Consider the following 23,747-nt stretch of genomic DNA (forward strand, 5'->3'; position numbering starts at 1 on the left):
TCTGTGATACAACCATTGGCACTCACACAGATATATGAACCATAATATAGCTCCTCCACTAGGCATGCTAAGTGTTCAGGCATCCCATACTGGCATACCATCCCATACTGGCTAATCAATGCACTGAGTCAAAAACAGCTGCAAAGTCTATAAACACAATTTTAACTTCCATTTGTCATTTTCACAATTTTTCAATAGCATTCCAGAGAGGCTATATAGCATGGATGAACCTGTACTGAAACCATGGTAGTTGTCTCATTTTTGAGCTGAGGTGGTATTTCAGTTTGTTCAGTAGTATGATTAGAAACAACTTCCTTGGGACAGACAGCGGAGTTATTCCCCCATAATTTGAATAAACTGATCACTCTACTTTTTATTGAAAAAAAGGGAAGATGCAGCCTCTATGCCAATTTTCTGTAATGTGACCAATTTCCCAAACTTTTAAGACAACTCTATGAAGCCAGTGAAATAAATCCAGGCCTCCAGTCTTTAGCAGTTCTGATAAAATATTGGCAAGACGAGGTAGGTGCTTTATTGTTTTGTAATTGTTAGAAGAGGTGATGATTGTGGTCAGATGTCACTGGTCCATTTTCTGCTGGGTTCATTTTTGAATAACGTTGTAGTTTACATCTTGGTGAGGCTCTGTCCATCTATTCACAAAAATGCTCACAACAATGCTTAAGTTATGCATCAGTATCCTGGCAGTATGCTCCATCTTTTTCCTTAATTGGCATAGCCCAGGGGTGGCCAACCTGTGGCTCCGGAGCCACATGCGGCTTATCAGAAGTTAATATGCGGCTCCTTGTACAGGCACCGACTCCGGGGCTGGAGCTACAGGCGCCAACTTTCCAATGTGCCGAGGGGTGCTCACTGCTCAACTCCTGGCTCTGCCACAGGCCCTGCCCCCACTCCACCCCTTCCCACCCACCCCCCGAGCCTGCCATGCCCTTGCTCCTCCCCCCCACCCTCCAGAGCCTCCTGCACGCCACGAAACAGCTGATCAGGAAAGGGAGCTGATGGGGGGATGCTGACATATTACTGTGGCTCTTTGGCAATGTACATTGGTAAATTCTGGCTCCTTCTCAGGCTCAGGTTGGGCACCACAGCATAAACTGTGAGAATGGATGTGTAATTAAGACCTTCAAAGTTTCAAGTACACATTTCTGGTCATGTCTTTCAGAGGCTTCCTCAATGCACTGCACCATACTGTATCATCATTGATTACAATCATTCCAAAAGGCCTTAGGGACTGCTCATTCAAGACATTTATTTTCCTCCTCTCCTTACTTTCTTATCTCTAACCTTCCAGTGTATCCATTTGCACCGCGCCTCTTTTTTATTCTCCAATCATGTGTACTGCAATATTGCTTTTGCATTCTCCTTGGCCGCAGTTGCTCTCCAGCAATCTTTATGATAGAATCCCAAAATTCCTGGGATCTGGGGAGATTATTAATGCAGCATATGGTTAATACCTCATAATGGTAAGCAATTGAGTTATTATTAGCAGATATCTGTTTAAATATTAGAGAGCCATAGATGGCTTAAAAATAATGTTTTTTTTTTAAGATTGAAGATAAGATTTAGCAGTTTATAATAAATAGCTGAATCAAGAAGTAACACAGCCATTTTTGTTGTGGAGTGAGAGGATTCTGAAGGGTGCAATGAATCACAGTGCTGGATCTATAGGTATTACACTGTCACTGAAACCACAGTACAATTAGAACCCTCTTGAATAGGTTGGAGTCACTACAGTGAGTACAGAACACATACATTCTATTTCAGTAGCATTTAGAATATCAGGATGAAAATCAGTTCTCTTTTATATTGGTGTAAATCCAGAGTAGCTTCAGGATATTGTTTTCTTCCTTGTAATTTTCTTTTGCTTTCTCTTGTGCACTGTTACAGCAGAGATGTATACATACTCTAGAGACAATTTCCATTATGCAAGTTTAAAATCACCCAGTATCATAATTCAAATAGGAAAAAAAACCCCTAGACATCACTGCTAAAAACTGCATCTTCCAATTACACTTTATAAATAGAAGAAAAACAAAACTCGTCTATGTACAATGTCATGGACATAAGAAGCTAGACCCCCATATTCTCATCCCAGTAGTGATAACTCCTTGAAAACTGATTTATTTAGTGAAGTGTCTGAGGACTATAATTCTTCATACTTCATTATGTTGGCATACACACGCCATGCCATTCTAATTTGCAAGTGAGCATGATGTAATTTTAATGAAACATCAATCAGGGTAATTCAAAAGGATATGCTTGACTGTAAAAGAGCTATCAAATAATACTTAGCAATTATAGGGTGATTTTCCACTTCAAAGCTCTTCACAAATAGTAACTAATTCATCTGCATAGCCCCTCTGTGAGGAGGAGTATTAGTATCCCCATCCTGCAGACATACAGGTTAAGTGTCTTGCCCACGGCTACCAAGGGACTGGACATCAGAACTGAGATGTAGGATTTCCTGACTCGTAGGCATACTTTTGGACCACTAGGCAATATTTTTCTCTCTAAAAGGCAACCTTTATCATGTAGCCAGTTTTAACAAAGATATGTATGATTGCAATACCCTTATTGGGAGCAAACAAGTACTATAATGAATGGGTAGTATTTTAGCCAGTTGAATCTTATGGGATCTCTACAATAGAACAAATAGGTTAACAGTTAGCATTTAGTAGCCACATGTAATCCCAAGCTCATATATTTATAGATTCCCACAAGTGTCCTCGCTCATTTTAACACCTCAGTGCTGTTGCTTAGGAATACCCCATTGACACATAGGTGTTTAGAGGTAAAACCAACTACTTTGAAAAGACAGGATCTCATTGATACTTTTATTCCCGACTAGTTTATTTGTTTCAGTTTCCCATCTGCACAGAAAGTGGATGCCATTAAACATAAACATTCATTACCAGCACTAACCATGATATTCTTCTTTACTTAAAACAGGAGATACTAGAAACACTCTGAAGTGAAAAATACTGAGTATTTAATGGTGCGCATGTAGCACTCAGAAGGGAATGTCAGGGTTATATTTACCCACACCCTGTCCCCTTTAAGGAGAGGAGGTCAAAGGGGACAGCTTTGCTGGGAGCGTAACACTCATTGTGTTCTTATGTGCAAATACATTGCATTGTATTTGAGGCACAGTGGATATTTGATACCTAAAAATTATTCTGATTGCCATTCTAAATAGAGGGAAAATAGTACTAATTTTCTCTATTGAAAGTGGCAAACGGAATAATTTTTAGGTATCAAATACCCACTGTCTCTTATCTATTTTACACAGACACACACCCTTGAAAATTCATAGAGAGTAAAATATAATATACAAGTTACACACACACACCCTCTGTTGGAAATGCATAGAAAATAAAATATAATATACAAATCTTCTTGGTGATGAATCTTGCAGTGCTGGAGAAGTTTATGCAAATAATTGATGCAGCAAACATTTGATTTGACATTCTCTTAGGGATCTGTATATGATATATTTTTCAGTTTTCTTTCCTAGGGTTGGATGCTTCAGAATCACTCCAATATTCAGTAGAATCAGACTGGAAATATGAATTGTTAAATAAAATTGTTTTTTCATCCTCAAATGTTCAACAAAAGATAGTACAGTGAGTGAGTTATTAGGGTTGTATGAGGCTTGGAATGTCCATTTTATGGATTAATCACAGGATGGTTATTTCTAAATTTTCTGATCACAAGTGGCATGCATTTTGGATCAGTCAGGATTCCTATTTTCCCCTCATTTACCTTTGGCTAGTTTGTTTTGCATTAAATATAATCTCAAAGACCAACAAATTTCACAGGCTTTCTCCAAACATTCTTGTAGTATTGAGAATGTGAGATATGCCCATTGTAGTTTAACTCCAGCTTTTTCCGTTCACATTTGAGGAGACATTTTCCCCTGGACAGAAAAGGAGGAATTCAGTACTGTATGTGTAAAATTCTATTCACCCATGTTATGGGCAAGGTTCTCTGTACCACTTAAGTCCTGTATTGGGGATGCATTTGAAGTTTTGTGGTGCAGTGGCCAACAGGGGTGCCTGTCCATCCCTGCACAATGCAGAACAGGTTTCCATTCAGACCATACATAGTCTAGCATGGAAGACAACACTGAGGGAAAACCTGGGGTAGAGCTACAAATCCACATTGAGGCAGAACCAATGGCCTCAGTGAACTTCATGTGGAGAAGTTATGGCTACTGTCCAATAAACAGGCTGGAATAGTAGGTAGTGTAGATGGAGTGGCTATCACCCTCCATAGATACTATTTGATAAGTATCTGAGGACATTTAAAAAATCAGAATTAAAATTTCAGGTCCTTTAACCCCTCTGCCAAAGCTTTCTTCTCCAGTACCTATAGCTCAGACATTTTCCAGGGCTTTTTATTATCAAAACCTGGGAGATGAGTAAGATTTTAAGCAAAACCCCTTTCTACTATTAAGAAATCTCAGAGTGATTTTAGTATTCGCCATTGACAAGTTAGAGAACTTCAGTCTTTAACTAAGACACAATTTCCTAGTAGTGAGGATAATTAAAGGTAGTGGATTCACTAATTCTTGGAGTCTTTAACGTGAGATTAGACATCTTTCTAAAAATATGTTTTAATCCACTTTCTGTGAGAAATTCTACGTGCTGTGTGGCAAGGAATGGGTTGGTGGAGGTGTGGTCAGCCTGGATGTTCATGATGGTTCCTTCTGGCCTTTGAATCTGTGTATCTCTCTGGTCATTTTCTTCCTTCAGGGTGCCATGGATTGAACAGGAAGCTCTGAATTGCCCTCAGTGTGCTCATAACAATTGCATGTCTGCATTAGGCAATGATTATAATCAAATCACATGCTTCAGCCAGTCACCTGCAGGGTTCAGGGAGGATTTTTTTCACCCAGTTCACAATTGGCCAGATGTATTGTTGGAGGGCTGTTTTGATTTGCTCCCCACTTCCTCTGAAGCATCAGGGATTGGCCACAGCTGGAGATCGGGCACCAGGTCTTTTTAGATGTGTTGCATACATGCTCAGAGTCAAATTGATCACCAGATTTGGGGTCCAGAAAGAATTCTCTCCCAGCTCACTTTCCACAGTATGCATCCGATGAAGTGAGCTGTAGCTCACGAAAGCTTATGCTCAGATAAATTGGTTAGTCTCTAAGGTGCCACAAGTACTCCTTTTCTTTTTAGGTAAATAATGTAATTTAAAACTTTTGGAACCAGATCCTGAGTACACAAATCCTTAAACATCATCTTTTGTCTGGAGATGGCCTTTACTTTGCTGTGATCAAAACTGGAAAATTTATGCATATTCTGACATGCTCAACATTTAATTCATGCAGCCATACAGACTTGTGTAACATCTCGAAGTCATCTATCTCCCTTACTGGAATACTGAATACAACAGTCAAGGGACAGAGCATTTCTGGAAAGGCTCAGAGCATGATTTTACAAGAAAATGTACAACTAGAATGAAGACATCTGGGAACAGTTTGGGGATGACTTCAGATCTGGAACTGTTCATGTGAACTAGAATAATTTTGTCTGGCAGTTTTGATCTTGATTTGAACTTTGCTTTCTGCCAGGTGGGTAAACTACTCCCATTGTGGGGTGTACCATGGCATTTGTGGTTACCAGAGGTATGTTCTTCTGAATCCCTCTGCACTGGCATACTCTATGTTGTCTTCTTGGCTTGTGTGTACAACTGTGTGACTGAGCTTCTTATTTAGTATGGGAGTATTTCAAACTCTTTCATTATGAAAAAACCAGAAATAACATCTATGCATAAAATGTTAAGCTATTTCTCATGGGCCCCAAAATATTTCAGGATCTGGATCATCTTACTAGCATTTTTCTTATACTTTCTAATTGGTAATAATCTTTATGAAGTTTGGGAAATAATATTTCTTCCCCAACTAATTTTGGCTGGTCCTATTTTGCAAACATTGTCCTTTCACCTTGAGTTTTAAAATAAGAAGCTATTTTTGTTTAATTTGCTGTTAGTTTTTACTGTTTAAAGTATATTTTTATTTTGCTATAGAACACAAAACAGGGATGACAGAATGGGAAGAAAGGACATATTTTGAGTTTTATTCTTCTTTTATTTAATCTGGTTTTACACTGGTAAAAGAGCATCAATGTGAACATCTTTACACCAGTGTGAGAGGAGACATGAGGCCTATTCTATATAGTTTAAAGGCTATAATAGAAAAAATCATAAATTCAGTTATCAATTCAATAATTAGTGATTTAAGTAGATGGGAAAAACTATGAGGGGGAATGTGAATGCAAGCACTTAGAATGTATTATGATGGGTGCTGCACAGAAAATCCGACACTAGATTAGAGTGATAGATCACATAAAAAAATCGCATTGCTTTACGTAGTAAATATACCATTGGTTGTTGACAGAGGACCATAAGGACAAAGAGTATTGAGAGATATGGGTTTTGATCTCATAGATATAATAGCTATTTAAAAAAAAACTGGGTGTCAGAGTGGTAAATTTTCTGCAGAAGGCACTGTACACACAGAGGTAGTCACCGTTATAATAAATAATAATAATACTTAGCTCTTATATAACAAACAACTGATCTACAGGAAATTGAACATGCACCTCAGAGCAGACTGTGTGGACCTGATTCTCCTTTTTCCTATCAAGGTTTTACACCAGTGTTATTCCATTGATTTCAGTGCGGTTACTCCTGATTTACACTGGTGGAAGAGAGAAGAAGATCCAGCCCTACGAGTGTATCACATTTGTTTTGAAAAAGGCACATTTTCTCACAGGCGTATCATACAGTAGGATGGTAACGCTTTAAAATGTGCTTTCCTGGGCAGATTAAAATAATGTTATGGAATATGACAATTTCTGCCAGTTTACAAAAATATTGGCAGTAAATTATGGAAATTACACTATGTGGAACTATTTGGTTACACACCTGAACACTCGCTATTATTCATGTTGGGATTGAATCAAAGTCAATGTGGGTCTTTCCATTGGGTTTTGGGTTAGGATTTTTAGGAGGTGTGCAAGGGAGAGCCCCACTTCTGTGATCTTCTGAAGTGCACAGCAATGTTCGTAACTACTCTGCACTTGAGAACATCTTCAGGGACTGAGAAAGGAGTATTGTAGAGCACTTGCCTCAACGTATGCACATCTTCAGGACATTTGTCACTGGGCAACTAAATTAGCCATAGAATCACCACAAAGCCTTCCTTAGTGGAACACTTGAGTTACTTAGTGAAAACTCCTGTACCAGTGAACACTGCATGCAAAACATATGCATATTTGGTAGGTCACAGTTGGGTTACTTCTTACTGAAGGATATTCCTGTGCTCTACAGCTCTTCTAAAAAAGTTACAAGAATGTTTTCACAATTTGTAAAATACATTTTTGGCCTTCATGTTGAAAAATGGCTGAACTGTTTTTACCCAAACTTTCAAATTAAATTTTCATTTGCACAGGGTCCAAGCCAGGAAAATATAAGACCAAAAGTTAGAAGTTTCTGAAAATTATAAGTAGTTATAAACAATGGCTGGCAATGGTATAGATTCCTAACCTTAATTGTAGAGATCACTTCTACTTGTGCTATAATCATGTAGTTTTGCAGCAGCACAGAAATATCAACTGTTAGTGTGAATCCTGCACTACTTGTAAAAAATATATATACTTTTGTCATTGAATAGATTTTGAAATATTTCTTGGCCCTACCTCTGATGTCATTCCACCATCCTTCTGGGATTTTTTCAAACAATCAAGAGCTAAACTCCTTATAGCTAGAAGTATATTATCCTTACCGTGTGAACATGCCACTTTCCTTACAGATAAATAGAATTATTTTGTCCTACTTTTGAAAGAAAAAGGATATAAATATTAACTAAAATATGTGAAATCCTGATTTTAAGGCAATTTTTATATAATATACTCTTAGACGCAGTTCTTACACATACTTATACAAATATGTAACTTTATCTATAGGATTAGTTCCATTGAATGCACTGAGACTATTCAAGTGTGTCAAGTTACTCACATATGTAAGTGTTTACAGGATCAAGGTCTTATGGGGACAAAAGAGTTCTTTCTGTTTTAAGGGTTGTACTGTGCCAATCACCACAGTATGTGTGTGCTTTCCAGGTTAATTAGATTGGCATAGCAAAGTCTCTAGTTCTATGTTCTATACATGAAGTAACATTGGAACCTTATCTCATGACATTTTGCTTAAAGAACCTTTGAAGAAAACTGGCAATAAATGCATCTGTGAGTTTTGTGGCCTAACTTCTACATAGAGTGCTTCCACCGACATGCACGGGCTGAAATTGTGGAAAAGCAGCATCACTTGCCCCACAACCTCAGCCGTGCAGAACACAATGCCATCCACAACCTCAGAAACAACTCTGACATCATAATCAAAGAGGCTGACAAAAGAGGTGCTGTTGTCATCATGAATAGGTCGGAATATGAACAAGAGGCTACTCGGCAGCTCTCCAACACCACTTTCTACAAGCCATTATCCCCTGATCCCACTGAGGGTTACCAAAAGAAACTACAGCATTTGCTCAAGAAACTCCCTGAAAAAGCACAAGATCAAATCCGCAGAGACACACCCCTGGAACCCAGACCTGGGATATTCTATCTACTACTCAAGATCCATAAACCTGGAAATCCTGGGCGCCCCATCATCTCAGGCATTGGCACCCTGACAGCAGGATTGTCTGGCTATGTAGACTCCCTCCTCAGGCCCTACGCTACCAGCACTCCCAGCTATCTTCGAGACACCACTGACTTCCTAAGGAAACTACAATCCATCGGTGATCTTCCTGAAAATACCATCCTGGCCACTGTGGATGTAGAAGCCCTCTACACCAACATTTCACACAAAGATGGACTACAAGCCGTCAGGAACACTATCCCCGATAATGTCACGGCAAACCTGGTGGCTGAACTTTGTGACTTTGTCCTCACCCATAAGTATTTCACATTTGGAGACAATGTATACCTTCAAATCAGCGGCACTGCTATGGGTACCCACATGGCCCCACAGTATGCGAACATTTTTATGGCTGACTTAGAACAACGCTTCCTCAGCTCTCGTCCCCTAATACTCCTACTCTACTTGAGCTATATTGATGACATCTTCATCATCTGGACCCATGGAAAAAAAGCCCTTGAGGAATTCCACCATGATTTCAACAATTTCCATTCCACCATCAACCTCAGCCTTGACCAATCCACACAAGAGATCCACTTCCTGGACACTACGGTGCTAATAAGCGATGGTCACATAAACACCACCCTATACCGGAAACCTACTGACTGCTATTCCTACCTACGTGCCTCCAGCTTTCACCAGACCACACCACATGGTCCATTGACTACAGCCAAGCTCTACGATACAACTGCATTTGCTCCAACCCCTCAGACAGAGACAAACACCTACAAGATCTCTATCAAGCATTCTTACAACTACAAATACCCACCTGCTGAAGTGAAGAAACAGATTGACAGAGCCAGAAGAGTACCCAGAAGTCACCTACTACAGGACAGGCCCAACAAAGAAAATAACAGAACGCCACTAGCCGTCACCTTCAGCCCCCAACTAAAACCTCTCCAACGCATTATCAAGGATCTACAACCTATCCTGAAGGACGACCCATCACTCTCACAAATCTTGGGAGACAGGCCAGTCCTTGCCTACAGACAGCCCACCAACCTGAAGCAAATACTCACCAGCAACCACATACCACACAACAGAACCACTAACCCAGGAACCTATCCTTGCAACAAAGCCCGTTGCCAACTGTGCCCACATATCCATTCAGGGGACACAATTACAGGGCCTAATAACATCAGCCACACTATCAGAAGCTCGTTCACCTGCACATCTACCAATGTGATATATGCCATCATGTGCAAGCAATGCCCCTTTGCCATGTACGTTGGTCAAACTGGACAGTCTCTACGTAAAAGAATAAATGGACACAAATCAGATGTCAAGAATTATTCATAAACCAGTCAGAGAACACTTCAAACTCTCTGGTCACTCGATTTCTGACCTAAACGTGGCTATTCTTCAACAAAAAAACTTCAAAAACAGACTCCAAAGAGAGACTGCTGAATTGAAATTCATTTGCAAATTGGATACAATTAACTTAGGCTTGAATAGAGACTGGGAGTGGCTAAGTCATTATGCAAGGTAACCTATTTCCCCTTGTTTTTTCCTACCCCCCAACCCCCCTTCCTCAGAGGTTCTTGTTAAACCCTGGATTTGTGCTGGAAATGGCCCACCTTGATTATCGTACACATTGTAAGGAGAGTGATCACTTTAGATAAGCTATTACCAGCAGGAGAGTGGGGTGGGGGGACAAAACCTTTTGAAGTGATAAACACCCATTTTTTCATGGTCTGTGTGTATAAAAACATCCTCACTGCATTTTCCACTTTTATGCATCAGATGAAGTGAGCTGTAGCTCACGAAAGCTTATGCTCAAATAAATTGGTTAGTCTCTAAGGTGCGACAAGTACTCCTTTTCTTTTTGCGAATACAGACTAACACGGCTGCTACTCTGAAACTTAACTTAAATTTGTCCATCTAATACTTATCTGATCTTTGAGACCTGGGAAGAGAATTTTACCCAGATAGCTGATAGCTCATGGTTACAATAATCTAACATCTCAAAGACATATTAACATTTTAAAATATATATTGTAATTTTTAAAACATGTTTAACACACAATAAACCCCCAGTTTGTAAAGGACTTACTGGGGGTGGGCTTGATCCAAAATCCCAGAGAGAGATTTAGATTTCAGTACAAAAGTTTCTAAAGCATTCACTCTCTAATGAATGTGTTTGGGTTATGCTAAGAGCTGGTTTGTTTGGTGGTTTTCCTTCTGTTTTTCTGAGAGCAAAGCAGCTAAAGATAGATATGGAGGGGCTGCTTCTTCACTTATCTTGGATTTTGGCTGTTGGGATTCACACCCCTATATTGGGGAGAAGAGGAGTAGAGTATACCTTCAAATTTTTGAGAGGAAGTGATCATATGATAATTTACATCCTATGGCCCTTGTCCATGCCTAACTCTAAGGATGTGAATAGCCCTTTTAAGTACCTCTACACTGCATCTAAGAGTGAGCCTCTCAGTCCAGGTCCACAGACTTGTGCTAGCAGGTTTGTGCTAGTGTGATAAGAATAGTAGTGTAGGCATTGTGGCTCAGGCTGGAGCTTGGGCTGCAACATCAAAGTGTCATCTACACAGCTAGGGCGAGCCCCACTAGCATGAGTCTGTGCAGCCAGGCTGGGAGGCTCACTCCTAGATTCAGTAGAGACAAACCTTTTAACTTTAGGCAGGTGTTAAAGTGCTTTGCTGGATGAGGGCTCTTGAGAGTGAACATCTTTACTTTTTTTCCCTTCAGTTAATCATTAGTCCTTATCCAAACTATGAAAAAACTGAGGGAAAAGGAGACAGATTTTCACACTTACCAATGTTTTTATTTCAGGGTAAAATACAGTAAGGCTCAGAGTTAGTTCATAAGTAGATGCAGCGAGAAGTGGCAGATTTATATAGAAGTTCCACATAGGAGCATGATGCATCAGCTCTGGTTAATGTATGTTTTTCTTTCTCTTTAACTGAAGCAATGATTGACGGAAAAAGAAGTAATCAATTCAGGGCTTGGATTCAGCTGGTACGTTGTAACAGCAGATCTTCCATGCTGTCGCCTTGTTCTCCACAACAGTAAGGCTATGGCTACACTAGAGAGCTTATAATGGCGCAGCTGTAAGCTCTCTCGTATAGCTGTTCTAAACCCAGGGGAGAGAGTTCTATCGTGGGCTTATTTACTCCAGCCCCCACGAGGAGCGGTAGGTATGTCGGTGGGAGACGCTCTCCTGCTGACATAGTGCTGTCCACACCAGTGCTTAAGTCAGAGTAAATGATGTCCATCAGGGGTGGCGAATTCACACCCCTAAGCAACAAAACATATGTCGACTTAAGTTGTCGTGTAGCATAGCCTAAGCTTTGATTGGTTATGGTTGCTGATATAGTGTAAAAAATGTGAGTCCAGTGAAACTGCTTCAGGGATGTCTGCCTGCATTTACAGAATCTCAAATAATAGCTCTGAGAGGTGTTAGAGGGCTTATTCCTTCACTCACTTACTTCCCTGGTCCTTCTTGCATGAATAAAGAGCAACAATACCCAAAGTCCAAAGGTGCAAACAATTCGATGTTTATTGGGGTGAACTTCCAGCAAGCATGATTCCAGTTTCCTTCCTTAGTGTCCCTCTTCCCAGTTCTGACACCACAGAGCCTTAACTGTGTCCCTGTTCCAATTCCCCCCCTTAGCAAAACATGATTCCGATTTACCACACTCCCATTCCCTGTTCCCATTTCCCCCCTTACTTCCTGATTGACTGCAGACTATATAGTAAAACCTGAGTCCTGCTTAGCTATACCTTAACCAATCATTTTCCTGAAATTTAACTAACCAATCCTGACATATTGTAACAAATAAATAAACAAATAAATTGGTTAGTCTCTAAGGTGCCACAAGTCCTCCTTTTCATATTGTAACATGATCATTTAACCAATCATATCCCACCACCTTAATTACTTTACACCCAGCAAAATTAATTATACAGCAGACAGAAACAATCACAGAACCAGACAGAGATTATACAAACAAACAATAGCAAAGTGGGAACTATAATGACAAAACAATACAGAAGTGAGGATTTCACATCTATTGATGTGTGAGTTCTTGCCAGACAGGATGTTATCAAACTAAGTTTCCTTTTACATCTTCTAGGCACTTCCCTTTCTCTGGAGGTGATAGGCATTATCAGGACAGGATTGTATTCCTAACAGACCAATAGCACCTTATTTCAATGTGACTAGTTTGGAATGTAAGGATGTGACCATTCACTTCCCAGCTTATGGCTGCCTCTGCTGTTTAGCCAAGCTCAAGCAGCCAGGAAAACATGTGTGATCATAATTTTGTTGTCTGCATAATCTGTGATTGTCGACTCATGCAGGAACAATTTATTTTGTAGGCAGACCTTGGATAAATTGTCTTCTCCAGTCTGACCACTCAGTCCGTTACTATAAAAGCCTTACTCAGGTGTGAAGGAGTCAAGTTGATTGTGGCTACACAGAGAGAAATAGCTTCAGTTTCTATTTAATTATATCTCAATATTTTCCTGAGAAATGCTACTCTGCCATTGTGTTTTTCTTTTGAATCATTTGTTTATTAAGTTTGTTTTCCTTACAAACCAGTAACTTTAATTCTCAAGATTGGACCTTGCCATAATTTTTCCAAAGGGATAAACCCAGAAACCTCACACATAATTCATGGTTTCATATGAAATCCAATGATTATAGATCCATTAATGATTCCTTCATGGTTCCATGTGGAACCAATAAGTCTGTTGGTTAAAGTTCTGTCTGTAAAACTTTAATGATTTGCTATGAAACATTAGAGCATTTGGCACAAACAATCTTTGAAAATGGCTATACGAAAAACTATTATCAGTTTCATAACTAATATGATAAAACCTATTTTTTTAAATATAAAACCACTTTTTTCAGCAAAAATATCCAAGCTGTTTTGACTTTCCCATTACTGTGAAGTTTTCTGGTTTCTCTCAATACATTCATACATTTTAAAAAGTGAGTTCTCATTTTATTCAAATTGCTACCTGTAAATTCATTGGGTTAACAAGTCAACCCTTTATTGTTTTTTGAAAGCCAAATTTCAAGTCAAATATCAAGCCAGAAGCACAAGGAAATACACATGTGTAAGAGCTGCATGGCTGTGTTATAATTTAAAAAACGGCTGTCCACAGAAGATGAAAAATAAGGATGAATTTGTAAGGAAAACACCAAGTAAAATGTTGAAAGTCTAGAGAGATGGCAAATGAGCTGATATTTTTATCATCTTAAAAACTTCCAGGTTGACATCAGTGTATAAAATAAAGACATGTTGCGTAGATTAAATTGGTGTACAAGTAATAAAATAAATTTTAATAGTGAAATTTACTTTATGACCATTACATTTATTTCCATCTAGGCTTTTTCCATTAATTCATCTATTGGGCAGAACTTTTGCTGTCGCAAATGTCACCACACAGGCAAGATGGTAGCTGTAACAGTAACCAGAAATAAAGTTTGTTCCCTGCCAGCACCTCTGTGTGTCAGAAAGAGCTGCCTCCTCTTTCTAGAGTAATTTTCAATTATCTGTTCTTAAATATAAAAATATTAGTGATTTAGTAAATATCAAATGAATATTGTTAGGGAAAGTGTTACCTGGCGGTGCTGTTACACAGTCTTCCAACTTCTTTTTCTTAGTAAGCAAAGACGTTTTGACCCTTGGGAAGACGAGCTGTGTTGTTTGTTTTGGGCTATGCAAGGTTTTTGTTTGTTTTGTTTTTGTATAGAGGCAGCTGTGGGAGAGAGGGAATCGTGCAAGGAGGAAGGGAGTTTGCTTTCTGCCTTTGGCTCTGATTAGAGTCAGTTCTTCAGGAAGAGTTGCTGTCTGAGACAGGGCCGGCTCTACCGTTTTTGCCGCCCCAAGCAGGACGTCTGAAGACAGAAGCTGCCGCCGAATTGCCACTGCGGCAGCCTGGGGAAAGAGGTTGCCATTGAATTGCCGCTGCCGCGGAAAGACGAGAGACCGCCCTGATGGCACACGGACTGCTGCCCCTTTCACAGTGCCACCCCAAATACCTGCTTGGAATGCTGGTGCCTGGAGCCGGCCCTGGTCTGAAAACTAAGCATCGGGGTTGGGCTGAGATTTCTGATGAAGGGGATTTTCCCTCATGCTTGTTTGAATATCCCATTTCAGGACTGATGAATGTGTAAATAAAGCAAGTTGCACTTAGAATATACTGACATTCTGCATCACTGATTTCTCTTCCACTGGAAATCATGACTTGCAAGGCCCTGGAGATTGGTGACCGCTCAACAGAGGAGGGACGCTGGTATTAGAAGAGTACACTGGTATCAGAAGAAGGGAACAATATCTTATTCAGTGCTTACAAGAGCAGCATTGTTTCTTCCCTATTCACACTGAAAGAGTTAAAATTATTAGAGGCCTGTCTATCTTGAAACATTTGTTCCTAACTTTCTAATTGATTCAGTCAACTATTTTGCTTCTTTGGTTTTGGTAAGGAGCCATTAATCTGGTTCCAGTTGAATGTCCCAAAGAGACATCAGTTGGGAAGTCAGTCATTTTTTTGTGAGGTGTGTGTACTCAGTCTGTGAGCCATGACCTAATTGTATATAGCTGCGTGGGTCTCTTTTATACTTTATGGCAGCTAGCATTGCTCATACAGCTTGAATGATTTGTTTAACTCCAGTCTCAAGAAAGCAGGCATTGAGGCAACAGTGAAAGGAGGATTTTAAGGCTGTTGTATGAGGAAAGAGATTGTACATTAGATCAAGCACAGTGTTAACCTACTGTTGTAAAAGGTATCCTTTGTCAAAAGCAGTCTGAGATAGTCTGTCTAGTTAGAACTTTACAGCTAGGAATAGTGATGGGCTGTGATTTCTGATTGGGGGAGAAGGTTGCGCATCTGACTTTCTATTACCACTAGTTAAAATTTTCCCAAATCTGATTTTTCAGGAAAATTGTTTCAACATTTTGACTTTTAATGAAAAACAGAATAGTTTGATGGGGGGAGGGGGCGAGGATAATGCAAAATTCATTAGTTTTTTTAATCTAGTTTGAAATTTGGACAAAGTATTGTTCAGATTTTTAAATTTGGAAAAATTTCTACCAGCTATCAGATTGAATTTCTTTGAAATTGCAAAATCCTGATCAAAAATGTAATCACATTTTAATTTTTTTTTAAAGGTGGGGAGAGACATTAACATTTTTGCAACAAATATTCCTGGTTGTTGACTCACTCTGCTTGCTAATTTTCCAAAGGTCACTATTAATGTGAAGTTCAAGTTGAGTAGGGTTAGTGGCCCAAGATCATGGCCCTGGAATATCACTGCCAGAAGGCAGCTGTTGTGGGGAAAACATTACATTTTCAGCTAAATAGAACTCCCAGAAATACTGTACGCTGCTTTCTGGTGACATTCAAGGTAGTGGTGTTCAGGAGGTCAGGTAGTCAAAACACAAGTAGGGAAAACTGATCTCTAAACACTCCTCTCTAAACACAGAAGGCAAAAAAATGTTGGACACAGCTTTGGTTATCTACAAAAAACATTGGAACAAGTAACAACAGAAGCAAATGAATAAGGCTTTGTGGAAAACTGTGTTGGAAAAATCCTTGCTCGGAATTTTTAAAAACTCCATGATATTAAACAGATGTATTATTATAGTACTATAGTTTAAACCATAGAAGAGAATGTATTAGTGTGTATTGCATATATAAAATCCCCCCCTTTTCCTCCCCACACACACACTTTTATCCTGATTTTTCAGATCTGGAGGCAGTTTATTGGCAAATCCTGACATTAATAAAACTGATGTATCTTGAAAAAAATCTCACCCCAAAACAGTAACACATAAAGGGCTAATCTGTCAACTCTTGGAGCCTGATTCAGATCTATGATATCAACATCAAGCTGTTGTTTTCTGGAGACTAGAACACCCATGGAGAAGACATTTCTGATGACTACCCTGGCCCTAGGATGTCTTGTCTAGCATGGATCTCATGAGCTTTTTCCAGGCAATCTCTGGACCTCTACACTATGGTGGATACATATGAAACTTGATACTCTCCCTAGTGGTATGCACTGCATAAACAGAAAACATACCTTTTCCCAGATGAGCTGCCACTTCCTCAAAACAGAAATCATTACTTTCCTATCCTTCCCCTGGAAGACTAATTTACCAACCTCCTTCCCACATAGCAGCTCATATTTCCAATTTCTAAGATGTTCTACAAATGAGTCATCCAGGTGCAGGACCAAAGCATCAACAATCTGGTGAAGCAATGCAACCATGTGCTGGCCTTCAAACTCCAAAGTTAGACTCATAGACTTTAAGGTCAGAAGGGCCCATCATGATCATCTAGTCTGACCTCCTCACAGAATCTCACACACACACCTGCTGTAATAGACTACTAACCTCTGGCAGATTTCCTGAAGTCCTCAAAACATGATTTAAAGACTTCACATTACAGAGAATCCTTCATTTATTCTGCTTTAACCAGCAAGTGACCTGTACCCCATGCTGTGAAGGAAGGTCAAAACCCTTCAGGGTCTCTGCCAATCTAACCCAGAGAAAAATGACCTTCCTGACCCCAAATATGGTGATCAGTTGAACCCTGAGCATGTCAGCAAGAGCCACAGCCAGACACCTGGGAAAGAATTCTCTGTAGTAACTCAGAGCCCTCCTCACCTAGTATCCCATCTCCAGCAGTTGGGGATTTTTGCTACTAGCAGTCACATATGGGCCACATGCCATTGTAGGCAGTCCTAACATACAATCCCTTCCATGAACTTATCGAGCTCAGTCTTAAAGCAAGTTATGTTTTTGCCCTTCACTGCTCCCCTTGGGAGGCTATTCCAGAACTTCCCTCCTCTGATGGTTAGAAACTTCCATTTAATTTAAAGCCTAAACATATGTCAACTTTAGATCCAATTGTTCTCATGTCAGCTCTGGTGCTTAACTTAAAAAAACTCCTCTCTCTCCCTGGTATTTATCCCTCTGATGTATTTATAGAGATCAGTCTTGGTTGGGTTAAATAAGCCAAGCTCTTTGAGTCTCCTCTTGTAAGGTACATTTTCCATTCCTCTGATCATTCTAGTACCCTTCTCTGCACCTGTTCCAATTTGAAAACATCTTTCTTAAACATGGCAGAGCAGAATTGCACACAGTATTCCAGATGAGGTCTTGCCAGTGCCTTGTACAGTGATAATAACAGTTCCCTATCTCTACTGGAAATACCACACCTGATGCGTCCTAGGATTTCAGATAATGTATCTTCAGTGCCTTGTATAATAGTAATAACACTTCCCTGTCCCCCATCTCCCTCCCCAACCACCCAGGACACCTGAACCCACCAACAGATTCTGCCAGATGAAATGTGAAGGCCAGAGACTAGAATGTTTGTGGCATAGAACTCTTCACAATCTCTTTGATGTATGGAAATGTACTACTCTGGAGAAAACCCAAGAAAACTCCTCTGTCATAGCATTTGTAAAGTTATGACCAAAGGATCCATTCAGAGTAGTCAGTCAGTTAGTCAGCTTTAATTGCTTCTTCCAGAGTTTATATTCCAGTGCTGCTTTCAGTGAAGAACTCTCATCTTAATTTGCTAAAAAGATCAGGCCCTAACAGAGTTAGTTATGTGGTTCATTAAATCCTAACAGCAGTGGAAGGGGTAACACTTCAGTTATTCCCCTAAAATATATCCAAAGAATGGGGATAGATAGCTACTCCTTTTCCTCAAAGCCATCCAATGTGGCATTCCTTGGGGATCAGTTATTTACATATATTTGAAACTTCTGGGGACAATCATGGGATGCTACTGGGAAAAATATGCTGATGACATTCAGTTTTACATCTCTTACTTAGCAGATGCTACTTAAAATGTCTGATTTTGTATATGTGTATGACATTATGCAGCTGTCAGTTATGCACCTGCTGTAAATAGCTGTGGCATAGATACCCACTTTGCAGTGCAATTACAACATTTGCAAATGGTATTGCAGAAGTAAGGTAATGGTATGCAACCAAAACAGGACAGATGCACTTCACCGCTGTAACTTATCTCGTTAAATCTATGTAGAGAAGGCTAAAGAGGATTGTAGAGGATGCATGGTATAGATAAAAGGCAGGCACAATTGGCAAACAGGCATGATTAAAAATGATGTTATACATTCTGTTTTCAGATATTCTTTGTCTTTTTCTTTCCCACTTGCTAACTCTGGGAGAGGTATAAATTATGACAGTCGGATTTGCACCGCAGTTTAGTGATTATGAACTTGTCAAGAAGATATTAATAGAAGGCAGAAGAAGGCTTTCCACCAAAATCAGCTGGTACTAGCAACTCTTTTTTATGGTGGATGTAAGCATTAAAATCAAGTTCCAAATATATATGCATGCAGTCAATGTACAACTGTGAAAATGGTACAATGAATAAGGTTAATATCTTGGGTAAATCCTGACAGAAATTTGTTCTCTCATTTGTTGAAAACACAAGGTAATTTCAAATTCAACCTAAAATATCAAGACAACTGGCAATTCAAAGTTGTGGAGACTATTTCAGCATAGAGGCAAAGAGGAGGATACTTTTGTGTGTGCGTGTATCGGGGTGGGAGTTAGCATCAATTTTTGCTGCTTTCTTTTTACTGGGGCTAGGTATTTGGTAGGATATATATGGATTTAAAGTAAGTTATTATCGGTGACCCTCTTTTTGTCCTTTAAAATGTAGAACATATAACATTCCAAGAAGATAATTTGTTCATTTAGCTATCTAGGCAACATGTCTGTAATGGGGGAAAAAGTGTAGAATTCTTTAAAATGTGCCTGATTCATATATCTTAGCTGCATCTGCTGCCTTGACATTTAAACAATTGCAGCTTCACTTTAAGCGGTCATTATTAACTGTCAACACAATTCCATTTGACTTTAATGAGAGAGTTTACTGCCGTGGAAGCCTTCTGCCCTACGTTATTTAAAAACAGCTTCCAAAGATGTTTTCATAAAGTGTAAGCAACTTTAAAGAAAGGTAGTATTAATAAACAGTGTCAGACTGGATCAATTAGTGTAATCATCTGTGTCCTCACTTGATCATCATTTTTGTGACTGTGGTAGGATTAAAACATGCTAAAGACGAGGGACTGTGGGCTCAGAAATAGCAGGCCCCGAGAACATATACCAGCCTCAATACCAGCCTCAACTCTGGTTGACAAATGGTGTTCCTCAGAGATAAAAAGAATCAACATCCTTTTCTTGGCTCTGAACATACAATCAGGGAGAGAAGGGATTTCTTTACATGTCTAAATGCATTAAGGTGCATGGATGAGACAATGGTGTAGGGAGGAGGGGTTAACATTTATTAGGAACTGGGGAAACCTTTGGAAAAGGGGGAGCCTATACAGGAAGGATGGGCTCCACCTAAACCAAAATGGAACCAGATTGCTGTCTCTTAAAATTAAAAAGGTCATAGAGCAATTATTAAACTAAGGGCTGAGGGAAAGCTGACAGGTGTGGAGGAGCATGTGGTTCGGACAGAAACGTCTTTTAGGGGAGGATCTATTAATGGAGATTCCCTATGTCCTAGTGAGAAAGAGAGGATGGAAGATGATAAAATATGGGTAGGATCTGATGAGAAACAGTCAAATGAAAAAAAGTCTCATTCAATTACATCATGCAATGGCAGACAGCTAAAAAGTGACAAGTTTTTAAAATGCTTATATACTAATGCTAGGTCTAAATAATAAGATGGGTGAACTAGAGTACCTTGTATTAAAGGAGGATATTAATATAATAGGCATCACAGAAAGTTGGAGGAACGAGGATAGTCAATGGAACAAAGTAATACCAAGGTACAAAATATATCAGAAGGACAGAACAGGCTCATGAGGGAGTGGTATTATCTGTGACAGAAAGTGTAGAATCAAATGAGGTAAAAATCTTAAATGAACCAAACTGTACCATAGAATCTCTATGGATAGTAATTCCATGCTCTAATAATAAGAATATTCCAGTAGGGATATATTACCGGCCACCTGACCAGGATGATGATAGTGACTGTGAAATGCTCAGGGAGATTAGAGAGATTATTAAAATAAAAAACTCAATAATAATAATGGGGGATTTCAGCTATCCCCATATTGATTGGGTACACATCATCTCAGGATGGGATGCAGAGATAAGTTTCTTGACACCTTAAATGATTTTGCTTCTTGGAGCACCGCGTCCTGGAACCCACAAGAGGAGATGCAATTTTTGATTTAGTCCTGAGTGGAGCACAGGATCTAGTCCAAGAGGTGAATATAGCTGGACCGCTTGGTAAAGTGACCATAATATAATGAAATTTAACATCCCTGTGGTGGGGGAAACACCACAGCAGCCCAACACTGTAGCATTTAATTTCAGAAAGGGGAACTACACAAAGAAGAGAACATTAGTGAAACAAAAATTAAAAGGTACAGTGCCAAACATGAAATCCCTGCAAGCTGCATGGAAACTTTTTAACGACAACATAATACAGGCTCAACTTAAATGTATACCCCAAAATAAAAAACATAGTAAGAGAACAAAAACAGTGTCACTGTGGCTAAACAACAAAGTAAAAGAGGCAGTAAGAGACCAAAAGGCATCCTTTAAAGAGTGGAAGTTACATCCTAGTGAGGAAAATAGAAAGGAGAATTTACTCTAGCAAATGAAGTGTAAAAATGTAATTAGGAAAGCCAAAAAAGAATTTGAAGAACAACTAGCCAAAGACTCAAATAGTAATAGCAAAAAAAAATTAAGTACATTAGAAGAAGGAAGCCTGCTAAACAACTAGTGGTGCCACTGGGCAATCAAGATGCTAAAGGAGCAGCCATTGCGGAGAAACTTAGTTAATTCTTTGCATTGGTCTTCACGGTTGAGGATGTGAGGGAGATTCCCAAACCTGAGCCATTTTTTTTAGGTGACAAATCTGAGGAACTGTCCCAGATTGGTTTCAGAGTAGCAGCCGTGTTAGTCTGTATCCCCAAAAAGAAAAGGAGTACTTGTGGCACCTTAGAGACTAACAAATTTATTTGAGCATAAGCTTTCGTGAGCTACAGCTCACTTCATCGGATGTATGCAGTGGAAAATACAGGGGAGATTTTATATACACAGAGAACATGAAATAATGGGTGTTACTATACACACCGTAACAAGAGTGACCAGGTAAGGTGAGCTATTACCAGCAGGAGAGCGGGGTGGGGTGGGGGGAGGGAACCTTTTGTAGTGATAATCAAGGTGGGCCATTTCCAGCAGTTGACAAGAATGTCTGAGGAACAGTAGGGGGGAAAATAAACATGGGGAAATAGTTTTACTTTGTGTAATGACCCATCCACTCCCAGTCTTTATTCAAGCCTAAGTTAATTGTATCCAGTTTGCAAATGAATTCCAATTCAGCCGTCTCTCATTGAAGTCTGGTTTTGAAGTTTTTTTGTTGAAGAATTGCCACTTTTAGATTGAGGAGTTATTAGAGGATATTTTGGAACAAATAGATAAACTAAACACAAATAACTCACCAGGACCAGATGGGATTCACCCAAGAGTTCTGAAGGAACTCAAATGTGAAATTGCAGAACTACTAACTGTAGTCTGTAACATAGCATTTAAATCGGCTTCTGTACCAAATGACTGGAGGATAGCTCATGTGACGCCAATTTTTTAAAAGGGCTCCAGAGGAGATCCCCCCAGTTAAAGGCCAGTAGGCCTGACTTCAATACAGGGCAAAGTGGTTGAAACCATAGGTAAAGAACAAAATTGTCAGACACATAGATGAACATAATTTGTTGGGGAAGAGTCAACATGGTTTTTGTAAAGGGAAATCATGCCTTACCAATCCACTAGAATTCTTTGAGATGGCCAACAAGCATGTGGACAAGGGGGATCCAGTGTATATAGTGTATTTAGATTTTCAGAAAGCATTTGACAAGGTCCCTCACCAAAGGTTCTTACGCAAAATAAACTGTCATGGAATAAGAGGGTAGGTCTTCTCATGTACTGGTAACTGCTTAAAAGATAGGAAACAAAGGGTAGGAATAAATGGTCAGATTTCAGAGTGGAGAGAGGTAAATAGTGGTGTCCCCCAGGGGTCTGTACCCGGACCAGTCCTATTCAACATATTCATAAGTGATCTGGGAAAAAGGGTAAATACTGAGGTGGTAAAATTTGCAGATGATACAAAATTACTCAAGATAGTTAAGTCCCAGGCAGACTGCAAAGAGCTACAAAAGGATCTCTCAAAACTGGGTGAGTGGGCAACAAAATGGCAGATGAAATTCAATGTTGATAAATGCAAAGTAATGCACATTGAAAAACATAATCCCAACTATACCTATACTATGATGGGGTCTAAATTAGGTCTTACCACTTAAAAAATAGATCTTGGAATCACCGTGGATAGTTCTCTGAAAACATTCACTCAATGTGCAGCAGCAGTAAAAAAAAAGCGAACAGAATGTTGGGAATCATTAAGAAAGGGATAGATAAGAAGACAGAAAATATCATTGCCTCTATATAAATCCATTGTACTCCCACATCTTGAATACTGCATGCAGATGTGGTAGTCCCGTCTCAAAAAAGATATATAGAAATTGGAAAAGGTTCAGAAAAGGGCAACAAAAATGATTAAGGGTATGGAAAGACTGCCATATAAGGAGACATTAATAAGACTGGGACTTTTCAGCTTGGAAAAGAGACAACTAAGGTGGGATATGATAGAAGTCTATAAAATCATGACTGGTGTGGAGAAAGTAAATCAGGAAGCATTATTTACTTCTTCTCATAAAGAACTAGGGTTAACCAAATGACATCAGTAGGCAGCACATTTAAAACAAACAAAAGGAAGTATTTCTTCACACAATGCACAGTCAGCCTGTGGGACTCTTTGCCAGAGGATGTTGTGAAGACCAAGACTATAACAGGGTTCAAAAAGTAACTAGATAAGTTCATGGAGGATGTTCATCAATGGCTATTAGCCAGGATGGGCAGGAATAGTGTCTCTAGCCTCTGTCTGCCAGAAGCTGGGAATGGGCAACAGGGGATAGATCATCTGATTATTACCTGTTC

This window comes from Chelonia mydas, chromosome 1 (assembly GCF_015237465.2).
Source record: "Chelonia mydas isolate rCheMyd1 chromosome 1, rCheMyd1.pri.v2, whole genome shotgun sequence".
In the NCBI taxonomy this organism is placed as follows: Eukaryota; Metazoa; Chordata; order Testudines; family Cheloniidae; genus Chelonia; species Chelonia mydas.